The following is a 16,249-nucleotide window of genomic DNA, read 5'->3' on the forward strand; positions in this document are numbered from 1 at the left end:
GCGGGGTGGAGGCTGGGTTTCAACCTTTTAACTAGTCAAAGCTCACTAGCTTTCCCCTCCCCCACCTGGGGAGGCGTTACGGCACCTACTCCATTTGCGTAGCCGCTGGGGTCTGGGGTACTGTGCGCTGGGGCGCGGGGCGGGAGAGGCCGGCTCGCCCTAGCGGCGACCGGGAGCCGCTCCCAGATTCGGAGTCACGAAGTTTCCGTGGATTTCGCTCGCCTCCCTTCCGCAGCTCGTCCTCGCTCCGCAGCATTTACGCCGCTAGCGCAGCAGGGCTCAGGTGCTGCCGCAGGCGGGGGCCTGCCTCCGGGAGGGAGGCAGGGACGCAGTTTACGTAAGCGTCTCCTCGCAGGTGCATGCGGCCGCCACCAACGTGTGCTCCTTGCGCGCTCCCAGGTGCGCAGTTGGCGCAGGCGGCGGCGCGGCACGGCGGCGGCGGGCGCTGGCCGGCGCTCTCAGGTGCGGCAGAGCGCGCGTGGAGGGGGCGCGCGACGAGTGAGGGGGCGGGCTTTCCGTTCCCCAGCAGCCGCGGGGCCCGCCCCCTGGCCCGGCCAATGGGCGCCCTCGGCGGCGTCACGTGCTCGCCACCGCCGCCGCCGCCGAAGCGGAGACCGGAGCCGCGAGCGCCACCAGGGCAGCAGCCGCCGCAGCCGCCGCCGCTGGGCTGAGGAGCCGGAGACGCAGGCTGACGAGGTGGCGGCGGCGGCGGAGCGGGAGCAGGGACCGGGCGCGGGCAGAGCGCGGCGGTGCGGGTAGGCTGCGGCGGAGGGGCAGGCGCCTGCGCGGCGGGCCGTCCCGGGCGGGCGGCGGTTGAGGCGGCGGTTGAGGCGGTTGGCGGTGCCGGCCCGGGCCCCGCATTGTTTGTTGTGCGTCCTTAGCAGCGGCGGCGGCGGTGGCGGCAGCGGCGGCCGGGGCGGAGAGCAGGGAGCAATCCCGGCCCCCTTGGCTCCGGCATTGTGGCCGCCGCCGCAGTTGCGGTGCCCTGGCCGCTTCGGGCAAGGGCAGCGGGCAATCTTCCTCACCTTCGTGGAGGGTGGGGGGGGCGAGTAGGGTCCCGGCCCCGAGCGGGGAGAGGGCGTGGGCTGTGTGAGGAGACCCGGCGCTGGGGGCTCTGGGTAGGATGGAGGGTGAAGGGCCCTGGGCAGGTGTTGGAGGACGTTGGGGGCAGGGGCTCGGGGAGAGGCTGCGGGGGGCGGCTGGAGGGTGTGGGCAGATTTGGGTGAGAAGGAACGGTGGAGGGATCTGGCCCACTGGAGGGTGAGGCCCTGCGGGCAGGTTCGGGGGACCCATGGGGAGCGGAGCGAGTGGGGGCAGCCTGTGGGGGTTCGGGAGGGTGTGAAGGAGGCTTAGGGAGGGCAGAGGCGAGTGTGATGGGATTGGAAGGAATCGAGGGAGGCATGGAAGAGGCGGATGTCCCGGCCGGGGCTGCTTGTGAGGGGCATGGAGTGGGGCCAGATAGCAGGAAGACTGTGGACAAAAATGTGAAGGGAAATGTGGAAGAAGGTGTCCGGCGCGGGGCAGTGTGGCAGGGTGAGCGTGGAAAGAGGTTGGGGGGTGGGTGGAAGGAGGGTGTCTGGGGTGGGGGGTCTCTGGAGTGATGCGGAGGGAAATGGAGGGTGTTCAAGCAGGAGGAACGGGAGGGTAGGCCCAGAGGCTTCAGGAGACCCGGCGAGGGGTGTGAGGACAGGGTCTGTCCAGGAAGGAGAGAGGAGAGTGCTGAGGCTGGACAAATGGGCCCTGCCAGGGAAGAAGAGCATGTGAGAGGAGAAGCAGGTATCTGATGTGGTGAGGCGCTCAGGGGAGATGAGTAGAGGGCGGAAGAGGGCGGGCGATTGGAGCAGGGCCTGAGTTTGAGGGGTTTGGGAGAGAAGTCTGGATGGTAGTGAAGGGTGTTGGGGACGGAGAGGAGGTACTGGGGCATTTAGTAAAGATCAGAGTGAGTGAAACGGAGGGTGTTCTCCAGGAAGTATGAATGAAGGTGGGGAGTATCCAGAGAGGGGACTTAAGGGTTTGGGAGACCTTGGAGGGGACCAGTGAAGTGGAGTGTGGAGGGCTAGAGGTGTGTGTGAGGGGAGGGAAATGTTCTTGGAGTGGCAGGTGAGGTGTGAGGACAGATGGAAGTGTTTCTACGGCAGGACCTGTAGAGGGAAGTTGGGGAGAAGGAGAGAGGGGGGGTGGGTGGTGCGTGTTGAAGGGAGATGAGTAGAGGCGTGCAGTAGGGGTAGGTTCAAAGAAGTATACAGGTCAGTGTACAGTGTGGGAGGGAGAGAAGCATGGGTTTGGGGGCTATGGTAGAAGTGGGTAGGAGGGGACAAAGGGAAGGAAAGGGGGAATATAGGATATTTTTGGGTAGAGAATGTAGAAAAATGCCTAGTACCAGTAGTAGTGGGGTAAGGAAAGGGTAAAGTGGGTATGTGTGTGGACATGTCTGTGACTAGAAAGGGGTAGGTTGTGTATTGGGTTTGGGGTGGTGGTGGGGGAAGTAGGATGCCCAGGTTTAGAGCAGGGAATGACTTCAGGCTGGAGAGAATTAGGAAAACTGGTTGCTTGAAAGAGTGTGGAAGGAGTGGGTGCTGAAGTGTGAGGAAAGACTGGAAAACTTTGGATCTTGAGAGACTAAAGGAGCCACCATGTTTTGGGTCAGTGAAAGTATATGGAAGGGCGGAGTGTAGAATTTGGGGGGGAAAAAAACCTAAAGGAAGAGGATTAAATTATTGCCTTAGAGGAACTGGAGAGTGTTTGAGGGTGTGTGTGTGTATCCTGGAATGATGTTAATGGAAAATGGAGGACATTAAGCCCTTTATCATATATGAAAGTTCATGCTTCTAGGATCAGAGAGATCAGGAAGCCTTGATTTTAGTTCCAGAACCCAGTGAATGGGGATGGGATAAGGGAGAGCTGAGTACACACTCCCAAGTTGGAGGAACTGTGGGTGGAGTATCATTCTAGTGCATTGGCCTGATGAGTGGGCAAATAGAGGAGCCATAGAGGGTCAAGAGGAGTGCACCTGGAGTGAATAGAAGCAGGACTGCAGCAGGTTCAGGGCAGGTTTCTTTGTGAAGATTCTGCAAGAGAGCAGGGCCCAGCATGTTTGAGGGCTGTGTATCAGAGGGAGGAAAGGATACATCGGTGCGGTGTATCAGATACCTTGGTGCTTTCTGGGTAATAGGGCAGTTTTCAGGCATTTGAGTGATGTAATATCTCAGTCCCATGCTAGAGGCAGACAGAGGTAATGTATTAAATACATCCAGCTTCTAAAAGTGGCAGGAATGGAGCTTTATGACTCTTTCAAGGTGGAGATAACAGATCCTCGGTTGTCTCCCAAATAGTTGAAGTAAAATTTGTTAATAGAGGCTTTTGGATTTTCTGTTATTTTAATTTGAGTTGGGGAGTGCGATGTTAGCTTTATTGAGGAAAGACTTTGGGGGTTATGTGGACATATGAAATAACCTTTAGGTGTTTGAACACAGACTTTTCAGCAGGTCTCATTCAGTGTTCTGTGGCTTGTGTTAGATTCTTTGGGATTTGGAAGGATTAAGGAAACTGCTTTGAGACTACCTCAGTAAGCAGTGTTTTCTAGAATCTTGGAAAGCGATTTCCTTTTTGACAGTTGAAGGTTCAGTCTTGTCAGATTTTGCAAAAAAATAATTATTTCATCATGTTGCAGATGTAACTTCAATTATTGCTTTGTGGGCTTCACGTAGTGTTTAATGTGGTACCTAGTATGATCTCACATGAAAGGTCCTCTTTGGTACCTTGGGAAGCTTTCTGGGTTGATTAGTTTTCTTCTTTTTGTCCATTTAGGAAGTATCTAAATTGTTAGTTTGAATAATGCAGCCATTGTGAGTTCAAATAAGTTTGAGTGGAAGTGGGAATCTTGCCTAAACATAATGAGGCTGAACAGAATACCACATTTTAAGTAATCTCTATCTGTAAGTATAAATATTTTAAAAATAAACGGAAACCAATCATTTTTTAAATCCAAATTTGAATTGTATCATGAAGGCAGCAAAATAATGCTCTAAAGTCATTGCTATAAGGTTTTATTTTTGGAAGGCAAAGTTTTTTAAAATATAAATGCCTTTTATTGAAACTCTTAGCAGTGTTTTGAGATTTGATACATGTATTTAATGTAATTATAATAAACATGTTTGACCCTTTTGGCTTTCTGGCAGAGAATTTGAGCAGTAGGATATAAGATGAATAGAGTGACCTTTGAAAATTCTTTCCCATTTGACTGTTGTTTTCTCTTTGTATTTTTTAAGTCCATTGTGTTGGTTCATTTAATTGATTTGGAGCAAGCAGTACTTTCTTGTTCAAAAATTAAATTCTGGTTTAGTGTTCTGATTATATGTATTGTTCCGTGAAGTTCTAAGGTTTGGGATAATTTGTAGGCACTTTAAAATATTATCCTAAGTTTATGAACCAAGGCAAGCAGGTTGTTTAGGCTTTGTAGGCTAAATAATTGGGTCTGGTTTTATTTTCACTGGTGACTTGCTGGACAAGATACTTAATCCCTTTGTGCTTGTTTCTCCTCCAGAAACCTGACTCTTTATCTACCTCCCAGGAGAAGTGAGATGGTTTATATAAAACAAGTTTAAACCTTTCAGGAAGGTTAGCACTATGTAAGTAGGGGTAATAGCTGTTATTTCTTTGACTCTTTATTTCGTTTTAGCCTGGTCAAATAATAATTTGGTATTAGGTGGGTTAATTTGTAGTAAGAAACTTGGATAGAGATGAAACTTCTGTGAATATTAGAGATATCTGCAAATTGAAGTTTGTTCATTCTTTGCTCTACTGTCTACTGATTTTTCCTGGCTCATTTGTGCAGCTAAGTATTGGTGCTGATTTGAGTTCTTGAATCTGAGCAGAAACTTGTGAGAGACATTCTGAGTTCTAAGTATGAATTTCCAGGGACAGAATGTTTTTTATGTCTCAGAGAATTCAATTTCTAAATCAGAAATGATACATGTAATACATTTCCCTATGGTTTTTTGTAGAAAATTGATTAATTCTGAATGACTTGAACAGAAAAATGGAGCTATTGCTTCTACTGGCATTAAGCCTCCTTTTTCAGATTTATTGCATACTCTTTCCTTTTTCAAGTTTTAGTTAGCAAACAGTTACCATATCTATTTGACATTACTAAGCCCATTGACAGGTTATGCTCTCTTTGTGGGGGAATAATTTTTAAATGCTTTTTAAATGTTTTATTTGGTTTATTAGCTGTAAAAAGCCTCCAGATTTTGGTCCTGATTGACATTGCAAAAATGTAAATAATAAGTTGCTTTATTAAGCATTAATTTGCTTGAGCTTGGTAATATGTGAAGCCCTGACAATAGTCTTTCTATGCTAGCTGATCTATTCTTAGTAGTTTACTACCTTTTATAACATTTTGGACACCGTTACCCGTCTTACTGCTCTTCTGTTTTCATTTGTTTTGCATGGGTTCTTTTATTGGAAAATTGCTTGTTTTTAAAAATTTATTCAGCTGTAGAATAACTGTTTCTGACAGGTAATTATGAGAGGCTTCATAATTCAGTCTAATTTTAGAAAACTTTATTGAGAGATGTATGTTAAATTTATATGTCAGTTAAAATAGAAAGGAATAAAATAATGAGATCAGATTAATGGTGAGCTGAATCCTTAAATGGTTTGAGCCTGAACGATTTGCAATTCTTTAACTTTTAGGTTATGCATCAAATAATGTGACCAAAGGACCTGATTTGTCACTTTCATGCCTTTTATTTATTATCTTGAGGGTCCTTTAGGTGTATCATTTTTTTCTTTAAGTTTATTTTTAATTGGAAAGTTGCTTTACAGTGTTGTGTTGGTTTTCTGCCTTATAAGTGTATCATTTTTGAGAATTACGGTGTCTATCTCAACGATATGTGTGTTGCAGAGTGAATGAAGCAGCCTTAAATTTTGGTTATTTGATATTCAAATTCTCTTAACTTCTGACATAACTAACATATGTAGAACATCTGCTTTCTTTAGTTAACTTTAGCACAACTCGAAAGGGTACAGTTGATTATATCAGTAATAAAATCACAGCTTTGCATTGTGTGACTTCATGGTTCATTTCCATTTGAAAAGTGAGAATTCTGTTAACAGGTTGTGTGATAAATTCTAAGGCATTTCTGGGTCATGGATAAGATGGAGTTTCTTACTGCACCTGCAGATTTTCCTGTTCTTTGCAGTTTTCCAGGTGCTGGGAAACACAATATCCAGTTGGTTAGATCAGCATTTTGTTTATGAATTGAATTTAACAGTTAATACTGTGGACATAAAGCAGAAAGTAATTGTCCTAAAGACTGTCTAGATTTTTATTTATTTTTTGTGTTGCTTACCTGTTTTGTCCATTTAAGTCAGCAAACATGTGTTGACTTTAGGCTTAAAGGCATGTTTTGTGCCAGACCTGAGATTTCTTAGTGGGGCTCAATACTACTGTGTTCAGTAAAGAACAGCTCCTTCCCTAGATGGACTGGCCCTAAACATGGAAATGGAGTCTATAACTGTGGTTACCTATGTTCAGTCAGCCTACCTGAAAGTCAGTATATTTTAAGGCAACTGGGTAGTGGTGATCTGATGAAGTGTTTTGTTTCTGAAAGTTAAGATGAAGGCAGTTCATTCTTAAGATGTTTATAATTCCAGGTAAATCTCAAACATTGCATCTAATTATGCAGTGATTAGGCTTCTGTAGAGCTTAGGCAATCTACATTTTAACCTAATGGAACCATGGGATACTGGATAGCTCTTAACCCTGGATAGCTCAGGTTTAGTTAGCAAAGCTATTGAACTGGAGGGGAAAGGTGTTGTAGTTTTGGCAGTCAGCTGGGGAGAATAAGCATTTGGCACCGTAGGTATGCATATTTTTGGTTGTTTTTGATGTGAGCTGTAAATAAGCTTATAATGCCAAGGTTTGCATGGAAGAATAGATACACATACTAGTGATGAGGCTTTTTAAAAGATAGTATCTTAAAAATTAGTATTAACCACGATGCTTTCTGATAAGCTAGCTTTGGGGTAAATGTGGAATTATACAAAATAGGCTTTTGAAATTGGTCAGCATTATTGTTTAGTAGTGTCGTTTATTTTTAGAGCTCAGGGTTCACATACCTGGACTTTGGTCCCTGTGATAGCTGAGTAAGTGAACAGCAGAGTATTACATTTAAAGAAATGGAGGAACCAAGAGTTGACCCTAGAGCAGAGATAGACTTTCAGAGCACTCTTTATGAAGCTGCATATCAAATTCCTGATAGGGAAGGTTGATGGTTGGGCAAATTTGAAACCTGCCTCTTTTAGTGTCTTTTTAAGGTCTACTTGGAGTAATGCTTGTCCTTCTTAGGAAACGCAGGGTCCTAGGATGATGCAGTAGCAGTGAATCTTAGGGAAAAGGCTAGACTTGGGTGGACTCTTCTTACAGGTGGGCACAGAGATGACCCTGTGCAATCTCGATTGCTGTATCAGGTAGTAGAAGAATGTTTTTGACACAAAAAGACTTGGCCCAGGGATCTGCTCCTGCTGTTTACTAGTCGTAGATCTCTTTACTCATGTATAAAATTGGAATAAAACCCCTAATTTACAGAGTTATAGTGAGGATTAAAGAAGATAAAAAATTGTAAGCTCTGAAGCATATGACTTTTTTTTTTTTTTTTTGAAGGAAGGATTGAGCAGAAATTAAGGACAGGCTTTGAAGTAATGAGCAGTTTGACTGAGAGGTCCTGGATTTTTATCTTTTATCATGGCATTTTCAGAGGTACATAAAAAGGAACAGTACAGTGAATGTCCATGTACCCATCAGCTAACTTCAACAATTAGCAGCAAGATGCTGCTCTTGTTTCATCTGTCCCTCATTCACAGTTACTATTTGTCATGGTTTTTGCTGGAGTATTTACAGCAAATCTTAGACATTATATGCTTTTGTCCATAAATACTTCAGTGTGTATTTCTAACAGATCAGAACCTTAAAAAGAACCTCACAAACTATTTTAACCCTCTAAATTAACAATAATTCCTTATCTAATACTCAGAAGGAGCTGAATTTGAAACATAGCTCTTCCACTCGCCAGCTTTGTGTTAATCAAATTACTAGCTCTCGCTGAGCTTCTGGTTCCTTATCTGTAACATAAAGATAATAGTTTATGAAGTTATTTTGAACTTAAATGAAATAACATATAAAATGCTTAACATGAAGATTCTCAGTAAATGGCCCAACCTCTCTTCTGAGCCTCCTGTGGCATGTGAATTAGAATTAAGGGGTGCCCTCCTCCCTTCTCGTGTATCACAAGGGCTAACAGTACTCTGGAATTACTGCCCACTAACCTAGTAAAATTTCTCTTCATCGAGCTATCTGACTCTTCTGGTGAAATTCTGTAACAGTTGAAATCATATCCATTCTTCCTTCCTTCCTGTAGCAACATTATTCTGTCTACTGGCTCATTCCAGTCAGCATATATATGCTATTATTTCATTTATTATTTTTCTAAAATGACCTTTTCTTGACCACACTGTCTCTTCTAACTACATCTCAATTTTTCACCTTCTTGAAAAGGTTGTTTCTGCTCATCTTCAGTTTTCCTGTCCTCTCCTGAACCTGTAGCAGTGAAACTTTCAACTCCCATCACTGCTGTTGTCAAAACCACCACGTTTAATTCTTACTTGACCTGTTAGCAACACTGGGTGCAGTAGATGCCTCCTTCCTTGAAATGCTTTATGCTCTGGTTTCTAGGACACCACACTCGGCTGGTTTTCCTCCTGCCTCCTTGGCTTCTTCTGTGTCTCCTTTGTTGGTTCTTTCTTATCACTCCTACCTTTTAATATTGGAGTGTCCCATGGGATCTCTGCTCTTTATTCTCATTCTCTTGGTGATCTCTTTCAACCTCATGGCTTTAAATATGATATATGTGCCATTAAGTTCCAAATTTTTATCTGAAACTCAAGGTTACTGCCTACTTTGACACTTCCACTTAGATATTTCGTTGGCATCTCATACTGAACTTGTCTTAACCAAACTCCCTATTTCCTCTGCCTCTTTCGTGGTCTTCCACATTTTATTTTAGTAAATAGCAGCTTCCTCCATCTTTGTAGTTTCTCAGGCCGAAACTTGAAGTCATCCTTGCTTCTCTTCCTCTCACACACATCTGACCCACCAGGAAATCTTACCAGTCCTTTCTTCAAAGTATATCCAGACTCTGAGCACTTTTCATCAGCCCTGCTGGTTTTAAGTCTACATCAACTCCTCTGAATTACTACAGCGGCCCTTTTTACTCTTGCCCTCTTAGAGTCTGTTTGCAATACTCTAGCAAGAATGATTTTTTCAAGAAGCTAAGTCATTTTTGTCTCCTTCTGGTCAGAACCCTCAGGGATTCCATATCTTTTCTCAAAGTAAAAGACCAGGTTCTATTAAGGCTGTAAGTGATTGGATCCCTTCTTTCCTCTCTGACATTTGAACTTTTCCTTTTGTTTACTCCATTCTTGCCACAATCGCCTTCTTGTTCCTCTCACATGAGAGGCACATTCCTGTCTCCGGTCCTTTGTTTTTGCTATTTGCCCTGCCTAGAATGCTGTGTCTCAGATATATGGGTGGCTCCATCTTTTTCAGGTCTTTGTGCCTATCTCCCCTTGCCAGTGAGGCCTTAGTGTGTGTGTACGTGTGTGTGCGTGTGCGTGTGCGCGTGCGACTCTGCAACGCCCAGGGCTGTAGCCCGCCAGGCTCCTCTGTCCATGGAATTTTCCAGGCAAGAATCCTGGAGTGGGTTGCCATTTTCTACTCCAGGGGATCTTCCCAACTCAGGGATTGTCTCTTGTGTCTCCTGTATTGGCAGGCAGATTCTTTACCGCTGTGCCACCTAGGAAACCAGACACCTTCTCTTAACCACTCTGTTGAAATGGCAGTTCGTCTGTTTCTGGCCATCCCTGTCCTCTCTTTCCCACCTTCTTTTTCTCCATACCACTTAAACCATTTAACTTATGGTATATTTTGCTTGCTTATTTTGTTTATTGCCTTTTCCCCTTCATTAGTATACATAAGCTCCATAAAAGCAAGGATTAATGTTTTTGTGTTCTGTAGATTCTAAAGCATCTAGAATAGTGCCTAGCACTAAGTAGGCACTTGAGTATTTGTTCAGTGAACTATTCTTTTATTAGTTATAGTCTGTCACTTGGGAAAGGATGCTGTAGTTGGGGTTTTGGTTTTTCCCATGGATACTGTGTACCTTTAAGTTTTTATGATGTCTTTCTGTTTTCTTCTTGAATATCTTTTCTTGAGACCGCTAATAGACTTTATTATGTATTCATTATAATTTTGAGTCCTTGTTATGTACTAGTTGCATTGGGGGATACAAAGATAAAACATTGACCCTGACCTTCAAAAATTTAGTCTATGAGGGGAGGTGATGGTATGATTTTGAGATATCTATAAATTTTTTAAAGTAAGTACTTAAAAGATAAAATGGCTGAGGAATTTAAAAGAGCAAGAAATTATTTCTGCTAAGGGGAGTAAGGGAGAGACTTCAGAGAAGACGTGGTATGTGGTACCTGTGCTGAGTCACAGGTAAAAATTGGGATTAGATTATGAGATAAAGAGGGAGAGAATTCCATATAGAGGGGACTGCACTGGCAAAATAAGAATGATTTCTGTGGAAAAGAACAGAGTGGTTCAATTAGTTAAAGATAGAGGAATATGAAAGGAATTGGTGGAGTGAAAGTTTGGAGTGGAATATTGGAGTCACTGATAGAGGTCTTGAGTGTAAGAATGAGGAATTCAAACTTTATTGTCGACAGTGAGGCTTCAATGAAAGGTTTTGATTTGAGCAAGAGTGGGGGGATGACATTATTAGAGCTTTCTTTATGAATTTGACAACTTTATGTGAAAAGAGGGGCTGGAACACATATAGTGGTTAACGATGCCATTATAACAGTTTGAGGAAAAATGTGATAAAGGTAGTGCAAATGGGTATAAAAAGGATGCCTTGAAACTGATGGAGCTTGGTAGCTGGATGTGAGGGCTGAGCTCCAAGCCTGCAAGGTTTCAATTGTAGTTGACAGGTCAGGCTGGGGTGCCCTGAAGAGAAGTTGGGAACCCAGGAGAGATGGAATCAGGGGACACTTTTAGTTTAGTTTTGATATTCAGTTTGCAAGTGTGGTGGTGACATCATAGGTGATTATTGTTCCGATAGAAAATCAGGAATCTTTAGAAAGGATGTGCATCTGTGGCTTTGTGCCTTCATTGTGATACAATTAATGACAGAGAAGTGATTCAGTTGCTGAAAGTGTTCCTGAGGTCTGAATCTTGATAATTGATTTGGGAAACTTCAAGTCATCCAAACTTTTCTTTTGATTTGTGAGTGGCTCCACTTGTTTCACTAAGTTTGTTAGATAAGCTTCTCTAAGTTGTAAAGCACTTTAGCAGCTTGAAACAACTTAAATGTTACCCTTTGAAATGTCCCTTTACTGCTGATTCATTGGCTGTGGATATCTTAGCAGTGAAAACAACACCGTTCCCAACTTATTACCTTGATCACTTTGTTGAGATTACTTTGAGTGAAAAGGTTTGCAGGATCAGGCCATACCTCTTTTTTTCTTTTCCCTTAGGACTTGAAGGCGTAGGAGAGGGAGACAAACCTTCTATGCTAATTAATGATGGTTAAGGTGTTAGTTGCCAAAACAATTCTTTAACAACCTACACTTAACAAAATACCAGAAGAGAACAAGAGGATTTAGCTTCTGTTCCAGGCAAATTCAAGAACAGAATAAGGTCTTTTTAGATTTATATCATTTTCATGAGCCTTGTAGCAGGAGGAGTTTTTAACCCCAAGGTTATTTATAGGAAAAAAGAATTATTTGCAAAATAATGTTGATTAAGGTATACAGTTTTTATTTATAGACTGTCTAATGATGCATGATATTTATAATTTTATAGTTGGTGCATTTTTAAATAGTTGAATAAAAAGGCATCATTGAGTTTGTTAGTTAAGAACTTTTAAGTTCACCAGCTTGGTTTGGAATGGTGAACTTGAGTTTACCACATTAGTCATCTCTCCTTTGTGCTTAGATCATAATGTCAGTGAATATGGTTTTGGCACTGTCTTTATAGAGTCTTTTCTTACTTTCCAGTGAATAGGAGTCTATAGGACCCAATTACCCTGAAATGAGAAAGTTTTCCTGTTTAGGATAACGTACATTTTTCAGTCCAAAGGAGGTGCTTATATTGTACATATGGTAGTTAATTTAGCAGATGTAGCATATATTATAATTTTTTTAACCTTAGGCAATTTTCACTTAATTTGTTTGCCAAGAATATAAAGTGTAACATCTTAATCTTATGAGGAACTTGTAAGAATCTTTTTAGTCTTGCTTTGTTCTTTGACAGATGTGTTTAAGGCACTTGTTCAAAATCACACACCTCACTGGTGGCAGAGTTTGGATGAGAAATAGGTTTCTTGATCTCCAGGTGTGGACTCCTTCCACCATGTCAAGCTGCCATGTTAGAAATGTAGACCAGAAAACTTGGAATAAACTTAGTTTAACTTGTCACATTGCAGGCATCTAATGACGTTCAATAAGAACAATTAGGGTTTTTTCCCCTTGTCTCCTTTGACAGTTATTGTTTTTAGGTTAATCATTTTAAAGTGAACAATTTGGTGGCATATAGTTTATTCACATGTTGAGCAAACATTCACCCTAACTAGTTCAAAACATTTCTGTCATTCCAAAGTGAAACCCCTGACCCATTAAGCAGTTTGAAAAAAATGTGAGCGATTAAAATAAAAATTTTTAAACAATTAAAATAAAAATCTTTACTTTGAACAGGTCAGCAATAGCAGGTTTGTATTAGAGGTCACCCATCTCTGATTTGCCAGAAAGAGAGAACTTTTTTTATATTATTTAGTAGTGGACATATTGTATTTACAACAACAACAGCATTACAAAGAAAGTGTCAGTCACATTATGATTAACAACACTAATAGCCGATACACATTATACATTTACACTAGCCTTTCAGAAAGATTGCTGTTTCAGATAAGAAAACTAAGGCTTTGTTCAGTAAGTCTGGCATTACTTAACTGGTAAATTGTGAACTTGTTTTTTGAATCCATGTCGGTTTGTTTCCAAAAGTTGGCTAACAGCATCAAACAGAAGGGATCGTCTTGTTTGGGGGTGGGCCAGAACTGTTTTAGCAGGAAGGTGTATAAGAGAAAGGGAGTAGTTGAGTTCACTGGTCTTGGTAGTGTCTGCAGTAATAACCACTTTCTCCTGACCAGTTGATACCTGTATTCCATACGGGAAAAGCAAAATAGGAAAATAACCTTTGGAACCCTTTAATGGAAATATATATACAATTAGAAGAGATTGCAGTGTAGCTACTGAGGTGTATTCTTAGAAATTCTATATTTCTTTTTTGCCTTCTCATTTTTTGTATGTGAATTGTTACTTTCTTTTTAAAATTGTAAATTGATTTGCTTGAGTAATGATTAGTCATAAGAGTATTGGAACTTGATTGACTTTTCCATTTTAGATACTTTTTAAAAGCGGTGGTTCACTTCCAAAGAATAACTCAAATTGTGTGTGTTGAAGGATTTTATAATTACACTTTTGCCCCTGTTGAAAAAAACCCTAATTATATATTTTTTTTAATTTGAAAAAACTTTAGTAGGCCAATTTTCAGTTATTCCCCTCAAAGAGGCTAGTAAGTCACCTCATAAACCTTGTCACTTTTTACTGTGTTTTGAATGACATGACTTCTTTTCTCCTGAGTAATAGGCACTGGAGTAATTTGTTTTGGTATGCTGTGTTTTGAGTGAAAAGGATGTAAAAGATAGCTTCCTGGCTATTTTGGACAAAAGAATCTTTTTTTTTTTTTGGTTATGTGAACATAAAAATATAAGCTGAAACAACAGCAGCCATCTCAAATGTCCTGAGTTTAAGTGTATTGATAGTTATCCAAGGAAGTATAGATTTTCAACAGTGACCCTGTGACTTTTGCTAATATCTAAACAGTAGGTACTTAAATAAATGGATTCCAAGCTCTTAAAAACTTTTTATTTAAAAATTTAAAAATGCCCTTATATAATAACTTGGTTCAGATATTACACATCATTTTTCTCCTTTGACCAGGATGAGTTTTTTCACTCTGGAACCAGTAAAAACATATCATAAAGAGTACAGGCTTTGGAGTCGGTCAGATTTCAAATCCTTTCCCTGCTACTTATTAGCTCTAAGACATTCTCTCACCTTTAAAAATAATATAATACCTCATAACTCTACCAAGTAGGATTAAAGAGTGATGTCTCTAAACGGCTCAGCACAGTGTCTGGCACACATTAAACTGTGTTCAGATTGTAGTTGTTGTAGAAAGAAGTCTTTTTGGTAGCCTAGACAGATATCAGTGCAATGCAAATACAGCACAGCCTCATAGTAAAGTGCACAGTTCTGAAATCAATACATTCTTTCTTGGGTTTTTTTTTTTTTTTTTGAAGTTCCATGTGTCAGTTTTCACTACTTGCTGCAGCTTGCCCTCCTTTTCTCAGAAATGCTTGGCAAATGTCTCCATTGATTATTGTATAATTTACCTCACAGATTAGAAGGTGCTCCCTGTACAAGCTAATGATGAGCCATTTGCTCCTCATAGCTGTTCTTCGGTGAGGTGTTCATGTGTTGCATGCTAACAGGTTCTTACCACCTTCAGAGATGTCTGCTGGCTGAATGCCCAAGCTTATGTCAAACAAGAAAGTACCGGTTGCCTGGAGTGAAAGAAGTACCAAGTGCCTACTTAGTGTTTATAGTATATTTTATGATGATTGTTAATATTAAAGCATGAAAATCTATATCCTGGTCTATTAATTTTACTCATTACTTCCCCATTACTTGTTTCGCTTCTCTTGTGTTCAGAAAAGTGTACAAAAGGCTTTTTACTCTTAAACTGTAGGCTTGAAGTTGTAATGAATTATAATCCAAGAGTATTAGCTATGGAGGGGACTTTGGAGATCACCTAGCTTATCTTGTAGATGAGAAAACTGGCTGAGAGAAGTTGTGAGTTGCTTCAGGACACAGAGAGCAGGTGACAGGTCTGATTTCCAGTCTAGTGTTGAGGGCTAACCTGGTAGAGTGGAGAGAGCCCTGGACTTTGAAATTGCTCAGTCCTGATTTTGTCTCCTGATTCCACCATTTATTAACAGTATGACCTTTGTCAAGAGCATCTGAATCTCTTTCCTGCCCTGTTACACTTTGTGGGACCATGAGGATTATGAGGTAATGTAAGTAAGGCACAGTGTCTGGTATAGGCTATGGACTCAAAGGCTGTGTTATGTTGTACTGTTTTTCTTGATTACGTAAAACAGGTCATATGGTTAAGTGATTATTCTTTATGAAATGGGAATCAATGAGAATGGTTAATGTTTTTGCCAAATCCTTTCACTGAAAAATCTAGTAGTTGTTGTAAGAGGGCTGCTTACTGCAAAATGAGAGCAAAACTCATCTTGTACTCCAGAGCTGCTCCAAGTTGTACAGTGTTGACGTTGCTCCTTCCTGGGAAATGTTTGGTATTTCCCAAGGAAAATGGGAATACAATGGGGAACACCAGAATCCACCTACGTTTAGTTAGGCTTGCACTTCTCAGACTTCTGAATTCAAGATTCCTTTATACACTTAAAAATTATTGAGGACCCCAAGGATCTCTTGTTTATGAGAGTTTTATCTCTTGAAATTTATATTATTAGAAATTGTACCTGATAAAATGTATATAATTATTCATTTAAAATAAGAAATGTTAAATTATACATGTGTAAGTAAATGTTTTAAGTTTTAGGTTTTGAATTTTTTGTTTCAAGTTACAAAAGTAATACATGCAAATTAAAGTAATATAGAATCAAAATAAAAAATGAAATTATTTCATTCCTGTCATATACACACTCCAACGCCTGTGGTCAAGAGTTTAGCATGTATTCTTCTAGAACTATTTCTGTGCAGTTATAAATTCTCTCTCGTACTACAAATGTTGTTTGGTGACTTTTTTTAAAAATAAAAATTGCATATATTTAAGGTACCCAGCATGATATTTTGATAAACATATATCTAGTGAAATGATTATCCTAGTTGAGCTAATTACTATATCCATCTTTGGTGTAGTTACCTTTTTTCCTGGTGGTGCAGTCACCTGAAATCTGCTGTCTCAGCAAATTTCTAGTATCCAGTACAGTATTATTAGCTATAGTCATCATGCTTGACACTAGATTGACATATTCAT

General features: G+C 41.1%; 1 protein-coding gene across 41 annotated transcripts in view; it reads left to right on the top strand.

Moving 5' to 3' along the window:
• Positions 1-609: 609 nt before the first annotated feature.
• STRBP (spermatid perinuclear RNA binding protein) overlaps positions 610-16,249 on the top strand; it is a 143,670-nt gene continuing 128,030 nt past the window's right edge. For 21 of the 41 annotated variants that reach the window (XR_014081850.1, XR_014081851.1, XM_081588696.1 and 18 more), the window contains exon 1: positions 610-755. The gene's annotated coding sequence lies outside the window, so the exon portion shown is untranslated. Of the gene's footprint in view, positions 756-3,807; positions 3,936-4,543; positions 4,629-16,249 lie in introns of all 41 variants that reach the window. The other 20 variants (XM_081588697.1, XM_081588703.1, XM_081588719.1 and 17 more) reach the window with 2 other exon arrangements.

Source organism: Giraffa tippelskirchi, chromosome 4, assembly GCF_054371585.1.
Source record: "Giraffa tippelskirchi isolate mGirTip1 chromosome 4, T2T-mGirTip1v1.2.pri, whole genome shotgun sequence".
In the NCBI taxonomy this organism is placed as follows: domain Eukaryota; kingdom Metazoa; phylum Chordata; class Mammalia; order Artiodactyla; family Giraffidae; genus Giraffa; species Giraffa tippelskirchi.